Source organism: Chaetodon auriga, chromosome 6, assembly GCF_051107435.1.
Source record: "Chaetodon auriga isolate fChaAug3 chromosome 6, fChaAug3.hap1, whole genome shotgun sequence".
Taxonomy (NCBI): domain Eukaryota; kingdom Metazoa; phylum Chordata; class Actinopteri; order Chaetodontiformes; family Chaetodontidae; genus Chaetodon; species Chaetodon auriga.
Genome location: NC_135079.1, coordinates 17,124,448 through 17,142,330, shown reverse-complemented (window position 1 = coordinate 17,142,330; position 17,883 = coordinate 17,124,448). Strand labels below are relative to the sequence as shown.

The following is a 17,883-nucleotide window of genomic DNA, read 5'->3' as shown; positions in this document are numbered from 1 at the left end:
ACCTGAAGTCGCCTGTGTCAGCCGCCATAGCTAAAAGTCTGCGACGTGTATTTCATAATTCATAACACAGAGCCAGCGTTTATAAATGCGATCTAAAGTGCTGAAGCCTGAGAGAGATTAGGACTGTTATATTAAACCGTTTTCTGGATTGTCAATCGTGTCACAGTGCTCCCCTCATGTGCTTTGCATTTGTTCCAGTCTGTGATTGTGTGGTTACTGTTCTCTTCACCGTAAACAATTATGTAGGCCTCTGTCTCATATTGTACCTTACAGCGTTTTGAAATACAAATAGATATGATATATATAACTCCATATAAACACAACGTAGGTTGTCATGGGAGAGCAATCCTATGCAACAATCAGCCCGAGGCCACTATCACACAATCATCCAGCAAACAGGCGAGGGGAGTCGGTAGGTGGCAGTCGTGTCCCATTTGCAGCTGACACATGGGAGGACTCTGTCTCTCTCTCTTTCCGTCTCCCCTGTCTCTCTAAACCTCTCTCTTTTTTCTCTCACGCACGCACACAGACACCAGCACAAGCTGGTGCGCGCGTCAACAGTAATTTACATTTTCTTGCCCCTGTTAAAACTGACCGATGAATGAAGACAAAGGTAAAGAATCTATTAATTAATGCCAGTACTCCTGATGTGACTCAGCGCATGGGCTTCCTGCAGTGGAGAAATTTTAGGAAGCTCTAGAAGTTCAAGCGGAGAAATGTGACGAGAGGGGGAAACATTTTTTTTTTCCCCTTGCCCTCGCTGCCACAGTCCAGCGGCTGCCGAACCACCGGCAGTGAATGGCGAACACTGTGTCTTGGAGAGAACAGCTTGTCAGTGGGAGGTAACCTACATGATGCCCCACTCGTGCGCTTACAAATTCGGTGTCCGTCCGTGCCGCGCCGTGCGTTTTTATTTGGGTGCGTAAATGCAGAGCGCACTGAGGTACTGTAAAGCGCACCGATGGATGCCGCCTGCGTACGCGTGTTGGAACGAGCTAATTTGTGATCACCTTTGAAGCCGCTTAAAACACACTGCAGTCGACAGAGGAGAAGAAGACGGGGCTGGGGCCATCTGCACTCTGTGGATAATAACCCATAAACAATTTCTTACCCCCGTGCGTGCGTCATATCAATGGATAGGGGAGGCTTGAATACGCGAAATGTATACATAGATGGAACGAGGGCGCAGAAGTGATGACTGTCTTTATTGAACTATAACTCTCGTACAGACAGGGCGATGAGACTTGGCGTGGAAATCATGTAAAAAAAAAAAAACAGCTTTTGGTGGTACAGCGAAAGCTTCTCACACTTGAAGCAGCTGACTGAATATCTGATGGGGTTTTAAAGGCTTCTTAAGGATACCTGCTGGATTTTTTTTTTTTTTTTCATCCCATGTTGCATCTCTGATTAACGCATTTTTTCCTCCTGAAAATGGAAAACGGAACCTGATGAGAAGAGAGAAATATTGTTTCATCCCGGCAACTTTAACAATTCTCCAATGTATAGGATACCAATGAAATCACTAATCTGCGGGACTAATTACATCTATATAACCAAGAGGAAAAGGAGAAATGAGCGTCTTGAAATCCGCACTGGGCTGTGAGGTGAAATCTAATCAGATCCAGCGGGGTTGATGACTAAGAACTAAAAGGGACTTAAAGAAAAGTTCCATTTGAAAACGATAGAGAGCGGGACGTTAAAATAAGCTCACCTCTGCCCCCTCAATGTATGGATGATGGTCTGTGGTACAGTCTAATAACGGGCTTCTCGGGATGTATCTACCTGGAAACTGACCGCACGAGGTTCTCCGTGCTCTACATGCTGTGAAGACGTTTCTTCTATCACATTTAAGGCAGTCCCGAGAGCAAATTAAAACTGTGTGACTTCACATTCGCCTAACTCATCATCTGGAGAAAATCTGGGACCACAGTGGGTATCGCTTTGCATCGGAAGAGTAGTTTCAACAATGGCACTTGTGGGTGCCTCCGTGTTATTTGCGCGCTGAAAGAAGAAGAGGAAATATCGGATGCATTATCGTCACTGTGAGTTAATAGCATGCCATCCGGACTGATGTGTGGATTACATACCACGGCGTTTTGAGAGTGGGAGCAAAATGTGTCTGACAAGAAAATATCAGCACGGATTCTGCAAAATCGCCTGAGAATTGCGGATGTTTTTTCGATGCAGTTTTTGGGGAGGGAGCGGAAGAGGGACCGTTCTCCGTCTAAAGCAGAGATCCTGCAGACCTCGGCGTCTTGGTGAACAAGTAAGTTAGTGTTTGTGGCGTGGAAAAGAAAAAAGAAAAAAAAAAAAAGATGTTTGTCTGATTGCCTCACTCGTGCTGTAACACAACTCCCCCATTCAGCCTGTTTCTTCCTGTTGTTGTGTTCACATGTGGTAGTTTGTCTTCCTCTCCTGATGACTGCAGTGATATGAACTAAATCAGGGCACAGCATTCCCAAAGGCTTTCCCCTCACTGATATCGCGGCCTCTAACTAAAAGATCTCTAATCGCGCTGATTTGGGAGATAAGGAAAAAGATGCGCGCGTTCGTGTGGCTCTGCCTGCGTTTCGCTGCGCGCCCTTGAGTTGAGTGCGCGAGCATCAAGCTTGGACGTCATGAACACTTAAAAAATAGCAAAGAGTTTAGCTTTTCTCGAAACAGAGCAAGGCAAATATTTGTAAAAGGGAGTGTGATAGATGTATGTGGTTCCTCTTTTCACATAGTGACTTGCTGAATGCGGACAAGCCGCCTGCAATCCACCTATCCATCCATCCAGCTGTACCTGCATGCTCTCAGCCTGCATTCTATCTGAAAATCTGCATTATTTATACAAACATGTGTTGCCTATAGTAACATTTGAGAAAAAATATCGTACAGGCTGTATAAAATATTAAGTATTACAACATAAAATTCAAGGATGCATCTGTGACTGATGTCTAAATTGTCAGACTCTGGTCCACTTCTTCTTCTTCTTCTTGGTTTTTACTCAGAAGCCTGTGGTAGCCTGGGAGGGAGCTGTCCTTCTTACGTGGTGCTGAAATTAATATTTGCTGTCCTCGCTCTGCCTCTGCTCAGCTGGAGAAGGCACGGGTGTTGTAGTTCATGGCTTGAAAATCTGAGCTGAGCTGAATGTAATCTTTTCCCAGTATGCAACGAAGCAACAGATGACACATTTGAGGGTTTGTGTCTGTGATATGCAAAAAGTTAAAAAGTGAATTGGAGTTGTGCAGAGTTGTATGGCTAAACACCATTTTAGAAGTTCTGTTTCTCTGTGGAGCAAGTCTGAATAGATACATTTATGCACTAAATGTGACTGCAATATACTGTAGTTTATATTATCATGTCAATTTTATCTTCATCCCCTCATCATCGTCTCTAAATTAACAATAAAGAATGTCATAGGATGTGTCCCCCTGAACAAAGATTAGTACAAACACGTTAAAAATTTTCACATCAGTGCTTTTGTGAGCTTAGAAATAGATGTCTGTCATGTTGGTGATAAACAAGACTGGTGGTAAAAGCATAAATGGAGGTGGCTGTCACTATTCAGACAAAGAATGAATTTCTCACCTGCGAAAGGGAGAAACATGGGAAGCATTACTCACCCACTGAAAGAAAAACCCTCCATATGATGGAGTGACATCACCTTGGGGAGACAAATTAGACGGCTGATTTTATGTTTTTGCTCTGTCAGAGGCTTTAGCATGATAAATCCTCCCTACATATTCCCAAGATTGCGGGTGGTTTGTTGGCAACTGGTGCAGAGTGATTCACAGTAATACTGTAAGCAGAGAGACTATTCCTCCTCCCCATTTAACACTTCTCAAACCTTTCCATCCCTGTGGAGATTTTCTTGGAGATGGATGTGGATCAGTGTGTTTGTTTATTTCAAAGCGACAACAGCTGTATCCCCAGTGTGTTCCTATTAGTCCTTCTAAGCAGTGGGAAACAGCATTAGAGCAGGTGCAGCAGAGGGACTTCCTGCTGCTCACACAAAGCCAGTCTTCAGCTGAATTTGTTGCTACCATGGACATACATTTTATATCCAATTTCTCAAGCCATTGTTGTTTGACTTATCTATTGAAAATCATTTCAAGCAGCCATGTCACAGAATTAATGAACTTGTCAGCTGGAAAAGGGCACTACTGCAATGAGGTGCCAGGGTCTTACAAAGCGACAGACTGTATACCCGTGTTCCCTTCCCACACTCCCTTTGTCATTTTTTCCTCCTCAGCCTGTGACTCAGTTCAGATCAGGGCCAGCACTTTGTGCCATGCAATAAAATGTTCATTTCTCAAATCGGATTAATCTCTGTAAAGCCCAGCTTAGGACACCATTAGCATTCATTTCTTTCACTGTTGGGGACTTGTATCAATAATGGAGCTACCCCTACATTTTTCATCTTCTCTGGGTATAAACCCTCTCGGGGGGTTTCATTCAATGAGAAAGGGAAAAGTTACAGTGATCCGTTATCTACTCCCTTGGCTATTGCATTGGAGACCAGCAGTGCGATGCAGGAGGTCTGAAGTAGTAGGCCAGATACGAGCTGGGAGTCCTAATGCTGCAGGTGAAAGAAGCCATTATTTGAAGGCTGACAACATCCACGTAATGGATGACTGATACCAAATTCAGAGTGCAAAACAATATATATTTGCCCAATTATGATAAGTGTAACACGATTACATGTTCAAATATTCTGTCTTGCCTTTACCCTCTTCTAATACTCTGCAGCCTATATTTCTGTTGGAATTAACAATACACAAACGTGTCTTTATCACTAGAGATGATCCAGATGTCTTGAATATTTGCAGTGACACCAGGTTTCAGCACTGTGGCAAATGTTTCAAATCTAGTTCACTGACAAAGTTCATATATATTTTGCCAAACAAAGCAGCCAGCTCATGACAGTCCACATTATCATGAGGTAGTTCTTGTCAGCTCTCAGGGAGAAAAAAATGAAAATCTAAGGATTTTGAGGTCAGGACAGAAGCAGCAGTGATGTAAGTTGAAGCTTCGCAAAGTGCATCATGGCTGATGATTGCTGATGTTAGACACGAGGTCAGTCTTGTGGTGATTAATCATGCATAGCTGCAGAAGATAGGCAAGAAGAGAGTCACTTTAAGAGGAATTGATGGTTGGAGGATGCTTTCATGCGCCAGCAGTGAATAAGCGCTGACATGATGGTCAGTGACACGGTGTTGCAAGTCTGCATCACAGGCAGCTATTGTGAAGGTGATAAAAACCCACCTCAGTCTCTTTCAAACTGTGGTGCTGGTGGATGATGCATGCACTGCTTTGAAGACAGTGTTGTGGTCAGATTAGGTGGCTGTAAAAATGTAGCTATTGGTCACTGTTTTGTCACTGCAAGCTTACTGTCACAACAGCATCCCTATATAGTCTTTATTGAGAGTTGTTTCTAATCTCCTTCACCACCGCTGTGACCACTGAAACCAGAGCTCATGCTTTTATAATATATAACCTACTGTAGTCTGTCAACCAGAAACCAGGAAGCATCTTGGTCGCAGCATACACAGATGGACATGAACAGTGTCTGCAGTAGCCCCACTCATTAGTCATCCTCTCCAGCATGTCTGGCTGAATTTTCTGTCCAGGGAAAGAACAGCTGAGCAGGGGGACGGGCTGCAGCACATTCCGTCAGTCGATGGATTAATCAATTGGTGTTCCAACTTAGCCCATCCATCTCTGGGAATAATCTGGGAGACATCATAAAAGTGCCATTCTGTCATTCTAGAGGCCAGGGAGCAGTGCTCCTTTTTTCCTGACCGCCTCTCTCCACTGCCACTCTTATCATGCAAACAGGAGTGGATTAAATGGGAGACAGATAGGTGAATTCGCAGTGGCAACATCGTGAGGTGTTTTGCTTGTGTTTCTGCTATTTTGAAACAACAGCTTGAAATATTTTTTGCTGCTGTGACTCAGGGCTAAACAGGAATTCTTCCAACTCCATCACTATCTCCCCATTTCCTCGCTTCCTTCGTAAAATTGAGCTAAGAGCACTGACCTGAATTCAGGGCGCATCATTACTCACCACTTACCTTACATCACCCACCTTGCCAGTCGTGATGATGGTGTCTTTTCGATTTAGTAATCCCCACCTTCCTCTCCTCTGCCACTCTGTCTTTTCTTGACCTCACTGTAATGTCACATGGTGCTAAAATGAGAGTGACAGCACCCGAGGTAGGACTAATGTGACGGCTCTGCTAATAACAGCTTGCATGAGTACAGCGCAAATGCTCAGAAGCACACACACACACACACACACACGAACAGAAATATATACATGTGCACCACAGTCATTCTTCCTGCCTCCGGGGCATCCTGGTGGCATCTGTTTAAAGTGATGCTGACCCAGGCCACCACATTAATTCCTCCTGCTAAATTAAAAGGTTAAATGGCCTGGGAAAGGGTGGCCGCCTATCTCTTACTCTCCCTTTATTTTTCCAGATTGGGCCTTACGAAGGTAAGATATGTAAGTCCTACGTAGACAAAAAAAAAAAAAAAAAAAAAAAAGAGGATGGGGGGCAATGAAAAATCAACTTGAGGCAGGGTAGGAATGTGAGCCCTTCCTCTCAAGCACTTCTTCTTCTCAATCTTTTGTTGTTTACTGTGGAATTTAGAGTGAGCTGAGTGTGCTCGGTGCTCTGTGCTCTAAACACACAAAGTTAAAAAACATTTTAACTGGAGAGATGCCCTTCAAACAGGTTTTTAGTGGTCGCATAGCAACAGAGCCATGACTAGCGCATCCCCAGGCAGCTTATGAGCTGCTAGCTAAAATAGAGGTTGTCAATGGACACCAGCTTTCAGTGACAAAACCAGTAAGAATTTAGATTTAACACTGTGGTCTATTTCAAAATGTGCAGACCTTTAGTCTGCTGGAAATGGTTGTTATCTCGGTTCATTACTGTGAATTTTCTTCACATGCTTCCTGTATCCTGTCAACCAAATTAAGCAGTTTCTCAGTCTAAGAGGAGTTACTGAAGACAGAGAAAAGCCGTGTTGTTGTCGACACAAGCATGTACATGTAGGCGCAAGAGGATGTACTGCTTACCTTTTAACTTGTAGTGTTGTTTTTGAGATAAAACGAAAATGCCCTGTAGCTGTAATGGATACTTGACCTGTTTGAGCTGATGGGCTTCTCCCAGTGGAGAAGAAGCCTTTCTCTCACAGTGTTTTGTCCACAACAAATTGCAAGCTTTATCTAGAGGGGTAGTTGCAAAAGATTTTGTACTTTGCTCTCCAACGAAGCAGAACTGGCATTTCACAAGGATCCACTTAATTTTCAGTATAGCTTCCTCAGGTGAAATCATCAAAATACAGAAAAACTGGAAGCAGCTTGTGCTGAAGGACAACAAATCAGTTGCAGCCTTGCAGCTGTTGCGATGTGCATGAATCAAATTGAGCAAAAAGAATAAAATAATGGAAAGTTCAGCTGCCCTTTGAGAACATCTCCCAAAGCTATGATATTAAAAACTAATGCATTTCAGTGGCCTTCATCAAGCTTTGACCCTGAGCTGGGCTGCGCTAACACCAGCAGGACTAGACTCGTCTCATCATGCTGTGACTGCTGAACAAACGGCTACTCATTCATTGAAGGAAAAAAAATAAATAAATAAATAATCAGTACTTCCCCTCGGCTGCATATTGCTTTAAAAACGAAATCTAATAAGTTCTGCTTTGTGGAGGAAGACAGAAATGAAGAGAAAGAGAAATTTTCATACATGGGTACACAATTTAATTAAATCACCTTCACATCAGCTATAACATGAAAGTTTAAATGGAAGGTTTGGCCTCTGTGAATGCGATATCTTAATTCAGTTTTGATTATCACAGTATGCACATTGCGATAATGTGCTCTTGAAAGCCAAGTGTATGAGATGCCCCATAATCAAAACCCATCTGCTGTCATGTGGAGAATCAGGAACGCAAGAGTGCAATTTTCAAAAACAGAGAGCTCAAAAGCCTGAAAACATTTTTCTGTAGATTTTTCCTACAGGTGTGTGTGTGTGTGTGTGTGTGTGTGTGTGTGTGTGTGTGTGTGTGTGTGTGTGTGCGTGCGTGCGTGTATGCATGCATGCGTGACATCGCAGGCGTGTGCCCTCCTAAACCAGTGCCTTCTGGAGACCCAGGGGTGCAGAATGAGTGTCTGGGATCTGGACATCTGGGCCGAGCTTTGCCGTCTGTCTCCCAGATCTGCTTTTAAGTCATAAACCCAATCAGGCTGGCAATCAGATGGTCGCTCAGCCCGGCTACGTAGCAGGAGTCTGGTCATCAGTCAAAGCCCCACAATACGACGCAGCATGATGACACCCCAGCTAACAGTCACACATTCTCTGACTGTTGAGCTGTACAGACATTGCACCTTTGATCATTCTGAGGGGGAAAAAAAGCATGAAATTCTCACACCTTTAAAGACACACCACTACGCTAAATCACCAGGGAACACACGCGCTGTTAAATATTTGACTCACACAAAAACCTTACAGAAACACCAAAGAATGCACCAATTTCAGGACAGACTTCATGCTCTGTTCTGTGTTTACAATTATTTGCCTGTTTTCACTCATGAGTGCGTGTGCATGCATGTGTACATGATGTGTGTGTTTATCAGTGTGTATCAGTGTGCCTGTGTGTCGGTATCTCACACTGTTAGTCTCTGACCTTAATGTGTCACTCATCCTGGCACCTGCATGTAGGCAAGGCTGCCCTACTATGATAGTTTTGATCTGACAAGGATAGACTCACACTTGATTTAATCCAAGTTGTCTCTATGGAGTCTGCTAAGGCACCAGTCTGTTTCACTGCTCAGGTCAAGGCCTTGTGACAGCGGCTGTCAGTCCGCTCCTCTACTGCATGTGTGCGAGAGGAAGGAAAATGCTTTGAAACCCTAGCTGCAGAGAGGCCTGGATGAATTGAAAGAGCTCATGCACGCCCGGTTAATGGTTAATCTCCCTCATACACGACAAGAATTAATCGGGAACAGATGCCACCTCATATAATGAAACACTTGCACTTGTTTCCAAACCGGCAGCTTGTCAGGAATCAAGATGAAAAAACAAACCAAAGAAAGCTTCATTTATACATTGACGACAGTTTTAAAGTTGGAATGTCACTTGGCTTGGCTTTGTGGTCTTTCAGGCATACTCATGATAAGGCTGAATGAAGCCCGTTATGAATTAAGATAAATAAATAAAATTAACACTTTTTCACACAGGAAGTTCTTAATCAATGACAAACACAAATCTGTTCGCCAGCAGGTAATATTTGTCATGGATGGTAGCAACAAAATTAAACTGATGGATATAAGTGGTTGAGAGGCAGTAAAGAGGTAGCCAAACATGCTCAATGGGAGAGTGTGTGTGTGCACGTGTGTGTGTGTGTGTGTGTGTGCCTACAGCCCAATAGCTAGCCTCCTGCAGCCCGTGCCAGACTCCTCAGCGTTTGGCTGCAGCCCGTCTGTCACTGAAGAGAGAAAAAAGTCACACAACATACAGGGCCTTGTCATATTTCATTTCCCGTTGGTGAATACATTAACATAATCTAACCACTGGCAGATATCTTCGAGTGGAAGCGTACATTGGTATAATGCGTCAAATGTATGCATCTACCTGTATATATCTAAGCAAGTAGGGTAATGTTACAGTATATTAAGGTTTAAAATTGAGTTGTTAGGTGTCGGAAAGGATTTTTTTTTTGCTCTAGTGCTGACTATGCACTCTGAATTCAAATAAACGTTTCTTCCTGTCATCATGTCCTGATTACAGTTGTTCTCAGGGTAGGATTTAAGAAGGGACCTATTGGTTGAAAAACCACTATGAAGCTATCACTGCAAAAACTCATTTTGTCTTTTATTTCAAAAGTTCCCGAAGCCCTCTTTTTTTTCTCTCTCTCTTTTTTTTTTTTTTTTTCTAAGAATCTGCCAGTGTGGTCGCATTAGGTCAAATAGTTTGGAATTGAAATCAACATGTTTCAAGAATTTTCGAGGCGAGACAGATTAGCATCAAGAAAATTCTTTCTTTTTAAAGGAAGTGGCTTGCATGTGAGGGAACGCTTTAACAAGTCATGTAGGACACACAGGTGGAACAGGGGCCATGACCAAGGTTTAATTCCCAGCAGTGACACCTCCAGCCTGGCTGTGAATTCAGTGTTTGCGTTTGGGAAGCCAGTGGGGGATCATGTTGTTGTTGCATTAGCGACTTCTCGATTAAGGTGACGACTCAGAGGAGGATCGGATCTGGTGTGGCGCATTATGAACCTCCAACTTTAAACTTTTCAGATTTCTCTTTGCACTTTTAAACGTTTTGCAGGGGCTTGGTTTTTAGATTTGTAGATTTTCCAGAAAATGTGTGTAGTCACTTGGGCATACTCCACTGGGACAGTTTTTGCTTGATTGCTTCCTGGCTACGGGGGCATCGCCCAAACAAGGCAGATACCACAGCATTACATAATATTTTGTTTGTTTACAGGGTTTGTTATGCAGTGTGCAGGTCACTGATCAGGTGTCTCTAAATGTTGTCGAGTGAATACCGTCAAGCAGAGGTGACCTCCTCGTCTCATCAAGTCACGTGTGGAAGAGTTCTTGATGTTTCTTGTATGTGATTGCGGGGTTTGATCCATCCCTGTTCTGGAGTCTGTCGCAGTGATATAGTGATTATGTTTAGTAACAGGGGAACATTCCAGGCTCTATGTTGACTGCTAATTGGGCTCCAGTGTAACGACTGTGTCATATTAATGACCCAGATCCAGCTCATTGTAATATTCATGTGCTGTGAGGATTGCCATTTCTCTCTGGGACTGTGTGGTGCAGAGGTTTATGTGTGTGTCTGTGTCTGTGTGTGTGTGTGTGTAAGAGAGAGAGAGAATGTGTGGGTGTCGGGAACAAAGGTTGATCACTGTGTACAGCTCCTCTTCAATTTATCCTTTTGTATTCCTGAAAAGCGGTTGCAGCGCTTGCAGCCTCGTTCCTATGATGTGGGTTTCCCCCTTTCCCAATGCCATTGATATGAAAAGGTGTGTGTTGATTTAAATCTGCATCTGATCTGCAGACAAGTGTTGTAGGGTAATCGGCCGTCTTTGTGCCACACGATGTTGAAAAAGAGACCGGAAAAACAGATTCCAAACCAGCTGGTATATGTTAGGTAATCCGTTTCAAAAGCAAATCCAGAAAGAGCTGTTTTGCAGGGGATGACAGAGCCCTCTGGGAGCTGCGTATTTCTTTGAGGGCAGTGTGGACAGGTTAAAAGGGTCTTCTGTGCCTGATGAAACAGGTGGGACCCCTACAGTCACTGGCATGCAATCCTTCCTCTTCCTCCCCCCACCGGTGTGCTCTACATTTGCATAACACTAATCGGAGCATAAAAGAGAGTCAGATTCATTCTGTATTCATTAGCTTCATCTCTAGGTGTTTCTTTATTCTACACTATAAAGGCCCTATCATGTCCTAGCCATCACATTGCATATTTCTCCGCTCTCAGGCACCATTCCGCTGTGCTATTTCTTTTTGCGATGCTTGAATTGGAATGTGGAGTTTTGTAGTTAAAAGAGGTCACATGAATGTGAGGTGTCCCTTACGGCTAAGAAGGCTAAACCATTTCAGTACGGAAGCAGAACAGAAACAAATTCCTCCTATTGTAGTCTGGACAAAATCACAATGGACATAACTGGTTGACTGATAAGACAGAACAAGGTCTTTTGAAGGACAAATGAGTGTCACGCCCTGATTGTGGGACTGTTTGGAACCGCTGCCTTGCCTTTTCCTTATCGCTGTGTGTGTGTGTGTGTGTGTTGAGAACAGTTAACCACAACCTTCACCCTGCTCTGGAAGTATTGCATGATCCTTCCCTAATTGGAATTCTTCTTTTTGCTTCATTTCAGTGTTCAGTTTTGAAAGATGAACCTTAATGGCAAATTGTGTTTCCTTGTACAGACTAAAATGATGCATTAAAAAAACACTGGCTTCTGTCTTCCAAAGACAAATTAGATTTTAATGAAGAATGAAAGTGGCTCTGTGGAGTCTCTGGCATAACATCAGATCCAGCACAGTAACTTTTGTGCAGTGATGAGGCATTCATTATAGCCAGTTAAGAATGGCAGCTATCAATCTGTAAATGAGCTGTATAAGTCATATAAATTATACTGCAAGTGTAGGAGCACACCCATAAATGTCAAAAATGCAAATAGGCTTCAATGGATGGCTGGGCAAACAGGGAAAGTGTGGAGGAGGGTTTTTTTTTTTTTTTTTTTTTTTTTCACCCCAAAAAGCTAGGATCCTCCATCCTCTCATTTAATGTGACAATGGAGGATTTCATCATTGTGAGGGGAAAGAGATTCACTGACTTAGGGGAGATCTAGTGTTCTCTGTGGTGAAAAAGGAGAACAAATCTTCATAAGACTGTTCTGCCATTTTTGTACTCATTTGTTCCAACATCAAAGGATCGGCTGCATTGTGATTACAGCCCCTGTAAAGTGGACCCTAATCCAAATTAATTGATGGAGCAATGCCGAAACATGCTAACAAGTCCTGTATTATTTAGTATGCTGCAGTGAGAAAGTTTAAATCTTCAAAGTGGGGTGACATATTCTTTCCTGTTTTATGTTGACTTTTAACCTGCCCTGTCAACAGGGTGATTTTGTTAGCTTTCAGTACCATTTGGCTCCTGGACACATTCATTTATATAAAATATCATCTTGGCACGTAGATCTATTGGAAATGCTGACATACATATTAAATTAAAGAGGAGACATGCTGAAAAAAAATGATCTTTACTGACTGACTAACCATGTTAATTCAATGGTGCTAATTTTCAACTGTAAGAAGGTGTGAGTTCATATAATGTCTATTACAAAAGTGTGTTTTTTTTAAAAGAGTTTGGTATTATAATCTTAAATTAAATAAAATTATAGCATAATAGCTGTAGCAAATAAACCTCTGAGACTACTGAATTGAGCAAAGATGTGTTTGAAGCTTATTTTCAAAACTTAATTTCAACTTAATTCAAAAGAGGAAGAATGTTGTTTTTTTGTTTTTTTTTAATCTCCCAGAGTTACATCGTCATTGCTTCACAAACATGGCACTCAGACATGCAACATTCCTGGTGTGCACACTGGCATAACATCATTCAGGCCAACTTGAAATGCTCTTTGGAGGAGAAGAGCGTTTTGTGTCATGCAAATATTATTTCAGTGGTAAATACCATTCCAAGCACTGTGAAATTAATCAAACAAAATTAAATCAAAGAACTTGGCCTGTGCTCAGGCAATTATGAGCAAAGACAGGGAAAAACAGATTTAAGAATGAAGACGCATTAATTATATCTGAGGGTGCGAAGCACCCCAATTCACCTTTGTGGAACGGGGTCAGCATATTGTATTTTGGCACTGAATAGATGCATGAATAGAACTTGCTGCAAGCACATCATTATCTATTTTATTTGATTGTGAAATGTATTGCCCATTTAGTTTAATGCCTCCTTCACCTTGAAAATGGGTAACAGGCCAAGAAGACTGCTGTGTGTGCTCTAAATGTCCTGTGTGCCGATTGTGGTCGCTGCGGCTTTTGGTGTGTCAGACCTGCTCGCGAACTCAGACAGCAAGTTAATGTCCACTTGCCAGATGCCAACTAACCTGCTGTCGTGTGTGACATTGCAGTTTCTCTGACTGTGTCTTTGGCTGTCATTCAGCTTAGCGGGATCGGGAAGCCTTGTCTCTTTCTCTCTACCGTATCAGGGAAGTGTCTGGCATAATGTTGACCCTGCCTCTGGACTTTGCAGTGAACTAGAATTGTGAATGATGGTTGCCATTTCTTTATAATGCTACATGAGATGCGCAGAAGCCACCACATCTCAGTCGTTACCCACAGTGAATGTCTTTGAATAACCTAAGGTGCAGGAAGAGAAAAATACAGACAGACAAATAAAGAAAGCTTGAGGGAGTGTGCTAAAATGGAGGATTACACTTTGACATACCGTGGGGGGAGCCCTCCCCTTTTTCAGAGCAGCTGAGGTCCAATGTAATTTGCCGTGTTTTAAGCCCAATGCCCAGGGGCTGTTATAGGATTTAAAGACCTTATGAAATGTGCTAGACCACATATGCTTATAAATATGAAAGTAAATACAGGGTGCAAGAGGGTTGGACTGAGAAAAGGAGAGATCATATCCTGGCGATCATGCATATACAGTGGAAGGCATTATTACATGCACATTTATTAGCCCAATTAGTGAAGCTAAATGAGAATGTATATTGGAAATGCATTAAACTACAGAGTAACAAGTTACATCCACCATCAATTATCATTTAAAGCTGTAATTTATATTTAATATCGTCGCTTTTGAAGTGGGCAACAAGTAGCAGTAATTTGCCTATTTATTAATATGAGCAATGAGACACTCAATAATAACAGTAAACACAATATTTTGATGTGCAGGACCACAAGGTGAAAATGAGTTTAGACAATTCAGCTTCTTTTGGAAAATCATGTTGTGTTTGGTGACAGTTGGTAATAAGTGAAAACAATGAGCCCCGTCGATCCCTTCGGGAAGGCAGCATCAGCTTCAACAGTAGAGGACTGCATGAACAAGAGGACCTACTGTCTATAAATATATAGCAGAGCATCGGCAGAAAAGGCAGACATGCTCAGCTGTCTTTCAATGGAAGTCAATGTTTAAAAAGAATCCATTTCCACAATGTGCCACCGTCAGCATTTTCTGCTGACTAGCGATTTTAAAGGCTGTTGCTGTTATTTTGTCCACCTCCTGTAGCTTCATCTCTCTCTTTCTCACTCTCTGCAAACTCTCTTATCCTGTCCACTCTGTTAAACACAAAGTATCTGTATCTTCCTCCCTCATCTACTCTATCCTGCTCCACATTTTTCCCTTTCACTAATCTCAATGTGCTTTATGCAAAGTAATTGGTTTAGAGAACTGTTTATCCACATCCTGCACATTTCCCAGCTCATGCGATGCTGAATCCGGTAACCTGCGTGCCTTCAATCAGTCAGCCATTCCAGGGGAGCGACAATACCCCGGCTGATTTCAGCTCCACTGTTCCCTCGGTAATGGGAAAGCTAAAGACGGCTGGCTGCTGGGGCATCGCACAAACAAGGCGGGCTTGGGGGAAGTAAAGCTCCTCCAGAAAGCAAGCACATCAGTGCTATTGTTAGCACATAGCGGGAGATTAGCGCTGATGGCTGTATGTGAGCTAGCAGGCTTGGCTGGTGTTCTGTGTCGGATGCTAACCCAGCCCACCCCTGCTGCCACTGCCACCATGTCACAATTAGCCAGAATTGCTGCAGACATGATTGCTCGCCCTGGTGGCAATGCAGTCAATCCATCTCCAATCACTATGATATCACCACTCTGGAGGTCATTATCAGCATCATGAATACTGCACCCGTTAAGATTATATGCCTTGCCAGAATCAGTGGATACACTATCTATTGTTCATTTCTCTGATTTCTGGGGCTAAAAAGCTCACAATCAACAACCCAAGAATGAGTCATGAACACAAGATAGATCAGAGGTGTTGAAGTAAAACCATAAAGTGAACAAACAGCATAAAGTGAACCCTCCATTGTATCTGGAGCACAGGAAAGCAATAATATAGAAACTTAAACCCAGGGTCCTGCTCTAAACGTCAAAGCCTGATTGCATGACAGTTGTAGCCCCAGACAGGAAGATTGCAGCAGCACCATGTCATGCAGTCTTCATCTTTTATTCTCAGCGTGTATCTGTTTCCCTACACACATGATGTACCAACAGCCACTCAAACGCACAGAGTATTTCAGAGCCTCTGACTGATTACAGTGCATGATTAATTAGCAGACAGATTGCTAAATGGTGGCGAACACGGTTTGATGTGCAGAGGTAAAGAGTAGACTCTCCACGGAATACAATAATGTCCTCTATGCCCTCCTCTCACTCTCTCTTCTCCTCTCTCGCTTTTCTTTTTTCCTCCTCTCTTTCTATATTAAGCTCTTCTGGGTTAATCATTCCTAGAGGACGACAGCACCACAGTGCCGCGAAAAAGTGACACACAGCTGTGTGCAGTGGGGTTCTTGTGCACCCACTTCCAGTGATTACAGACCCTTTAAAGGATAACCACAGATCTTACAGCCACTATACACTTCAAAAGAGGTGGAGAGTTTTAATGCTCTGTCTTGGCCTCTTCTCTTTTTCACACAACCAACTCACTTGACCTTATTCCTCATTTATCCTTATATTTGCCTGTCCTTTCACTTTGGTGCCACAAGAGGGTTTTCTAATCTTCATCTTATTATATGGCATTGCTTCACCTCTCCTAACATCCCTGCACCGTATTTTGCTCTGCTGTGGCGTGGGCCCGGTGGGAGGCGAGTGCGTTAATTCATTTGTTTGCATATGGGGGATATGTCCAGCTCTGATGGATGGCTTTGGCTCCTGCAGTCCCTCAGTAGCTCAGGGTTTACAATAGAATTTGCTTTGAGTCTCTCAAAGGACCGTATCCTCAAACAGAGGGAGATAAATAAAACACCCCCACACATATACAGTGCACACAACATACTGACATGCAATTCCCCTATAATAATACCACACAGAGATATGCACACACACACACCCACACGAGAACTGATTACACATGTCTACATACAAATAATCAAACCTGCACACAGGATGCATTATTTGCCAGTGCCTATACATGGAGGAAATGGGTAAAATAATTAAAAGCTGCACAAAAAAGAAGAAAAAAAAAAACAAAACTGCGAGCATGGTAATGTATAACTGCAATAACCATTAAAGTCGTCTGATGTCCTCACATGAAATCGGTGGTTGCCAGTAATCGTTTAGTCTGCTCCATGTCCAAATTAGTCTGCATGGTGACTTTCTTAATCAATGTGGTTGCAAACTGTGATGTGATGTGACTGCTAACATGGAGTCTCTCTCTCTCTGTCTGCCTCTCTCTATCTCTCCCTCTCTCTCTCTCTCTAACACACACACTCAGACTCCGGGGGTCTCCAGCTAAAGTTAAATGTCTGCCAGCTGACCGTGTCCCTCAGTCAGGCTTTTGTTCGTCTCCAGCTGAAGCTCTGTAATTTGTCCGCCAGTAATTTGTCAGGAATGAAGGTTTAGAGTTGCCAAATTTGTCAGAAGTCCTATATAAAAACACCAGCTTTGAATTTTAAATCATCTTACATTTACAGCACTTGTATTTTTGAAAGAAGGTCAAGAAATGCAAATAATTTGTGTATTTTAGCATAGAGGGTGAGAGATCTGAAAGCACACTGGAATCTTTAATGCGTCTCTGTTCATTTTCAAACCAGTCACATAGTTACACTGTGTGTGTGTGTGTGTGTGTGTGTGTGTGTGTGTGTGTGTGTGCGTGTGTGTGTGTGTGTGGGTGTGTGGGTGTGTGCGTGTGGTCGTGTCTGTTGGCTCTCTTCACACATGCAGTATGTAAGAATTCATTTCTGGCTAAAGTCACACTGACGATGCTTTGTTGCAGACACACTTCTGTGTGCTGTGTACAGCTTGTAGCACTGAGTGCTCCAGCATCATCTGTAATGGGATATGTGTTCAAGTTCAGACTGAAACAGCACCCTGTCTCATGAGCAAATCTGAAACAAAGCTGTGTACTCCACTGTTTTGATCCATGCTTTTTTGATGCCAAATTAAATGCCCTTGAGACATTTCTGCATTTCTGTAAAACTGCAGAGGCCAAGACGCCTGTGACTCGGCAGGGTGAACAGCAGGCATGTGGCAGGGGAAATGTACTTCTTCGGTTCATTTCATCTCTCCACTTTCTCTCTCTCTATCTCCCTTTCTTTCTCTCTGTCTCTCTATGGCTCTCCGCCTGACTCATTCTCAAAATGGAGCTACAAACCTGAGTACC

General features: G+C 42.9%; 1 protein-coding gene across 4 annotated transcripts in view; it reads left to right on the top strand.

Annotated features, from left to right (window-relative positions):
- The window catches only part of lrrc4ca (leucine rich repeat containing 4C, genome duplicate a), a 162,119-nt gene that overhangs the window by 111,832 nt on the left and 32,404 nt on the right, over positions 1-17,883 (top strand). Inside the window, exon 1 of one of the 4 annotated variants that reach the window (XM_076733486.1) lies at positions 516-2,266. The exons of 2 other annotated variants lie outside the window; for them this stretch is intronic. The gene's annotated coding sequence lies outside the window, so the exon portion shown is untranslated. Of the gene's footprint in view, positions 1-515; positions 2,267-17,883 lie in introns of those variants that run through there. One more of the 4 variants, XM_076733485.1, reaches the window with a different exon arrangement.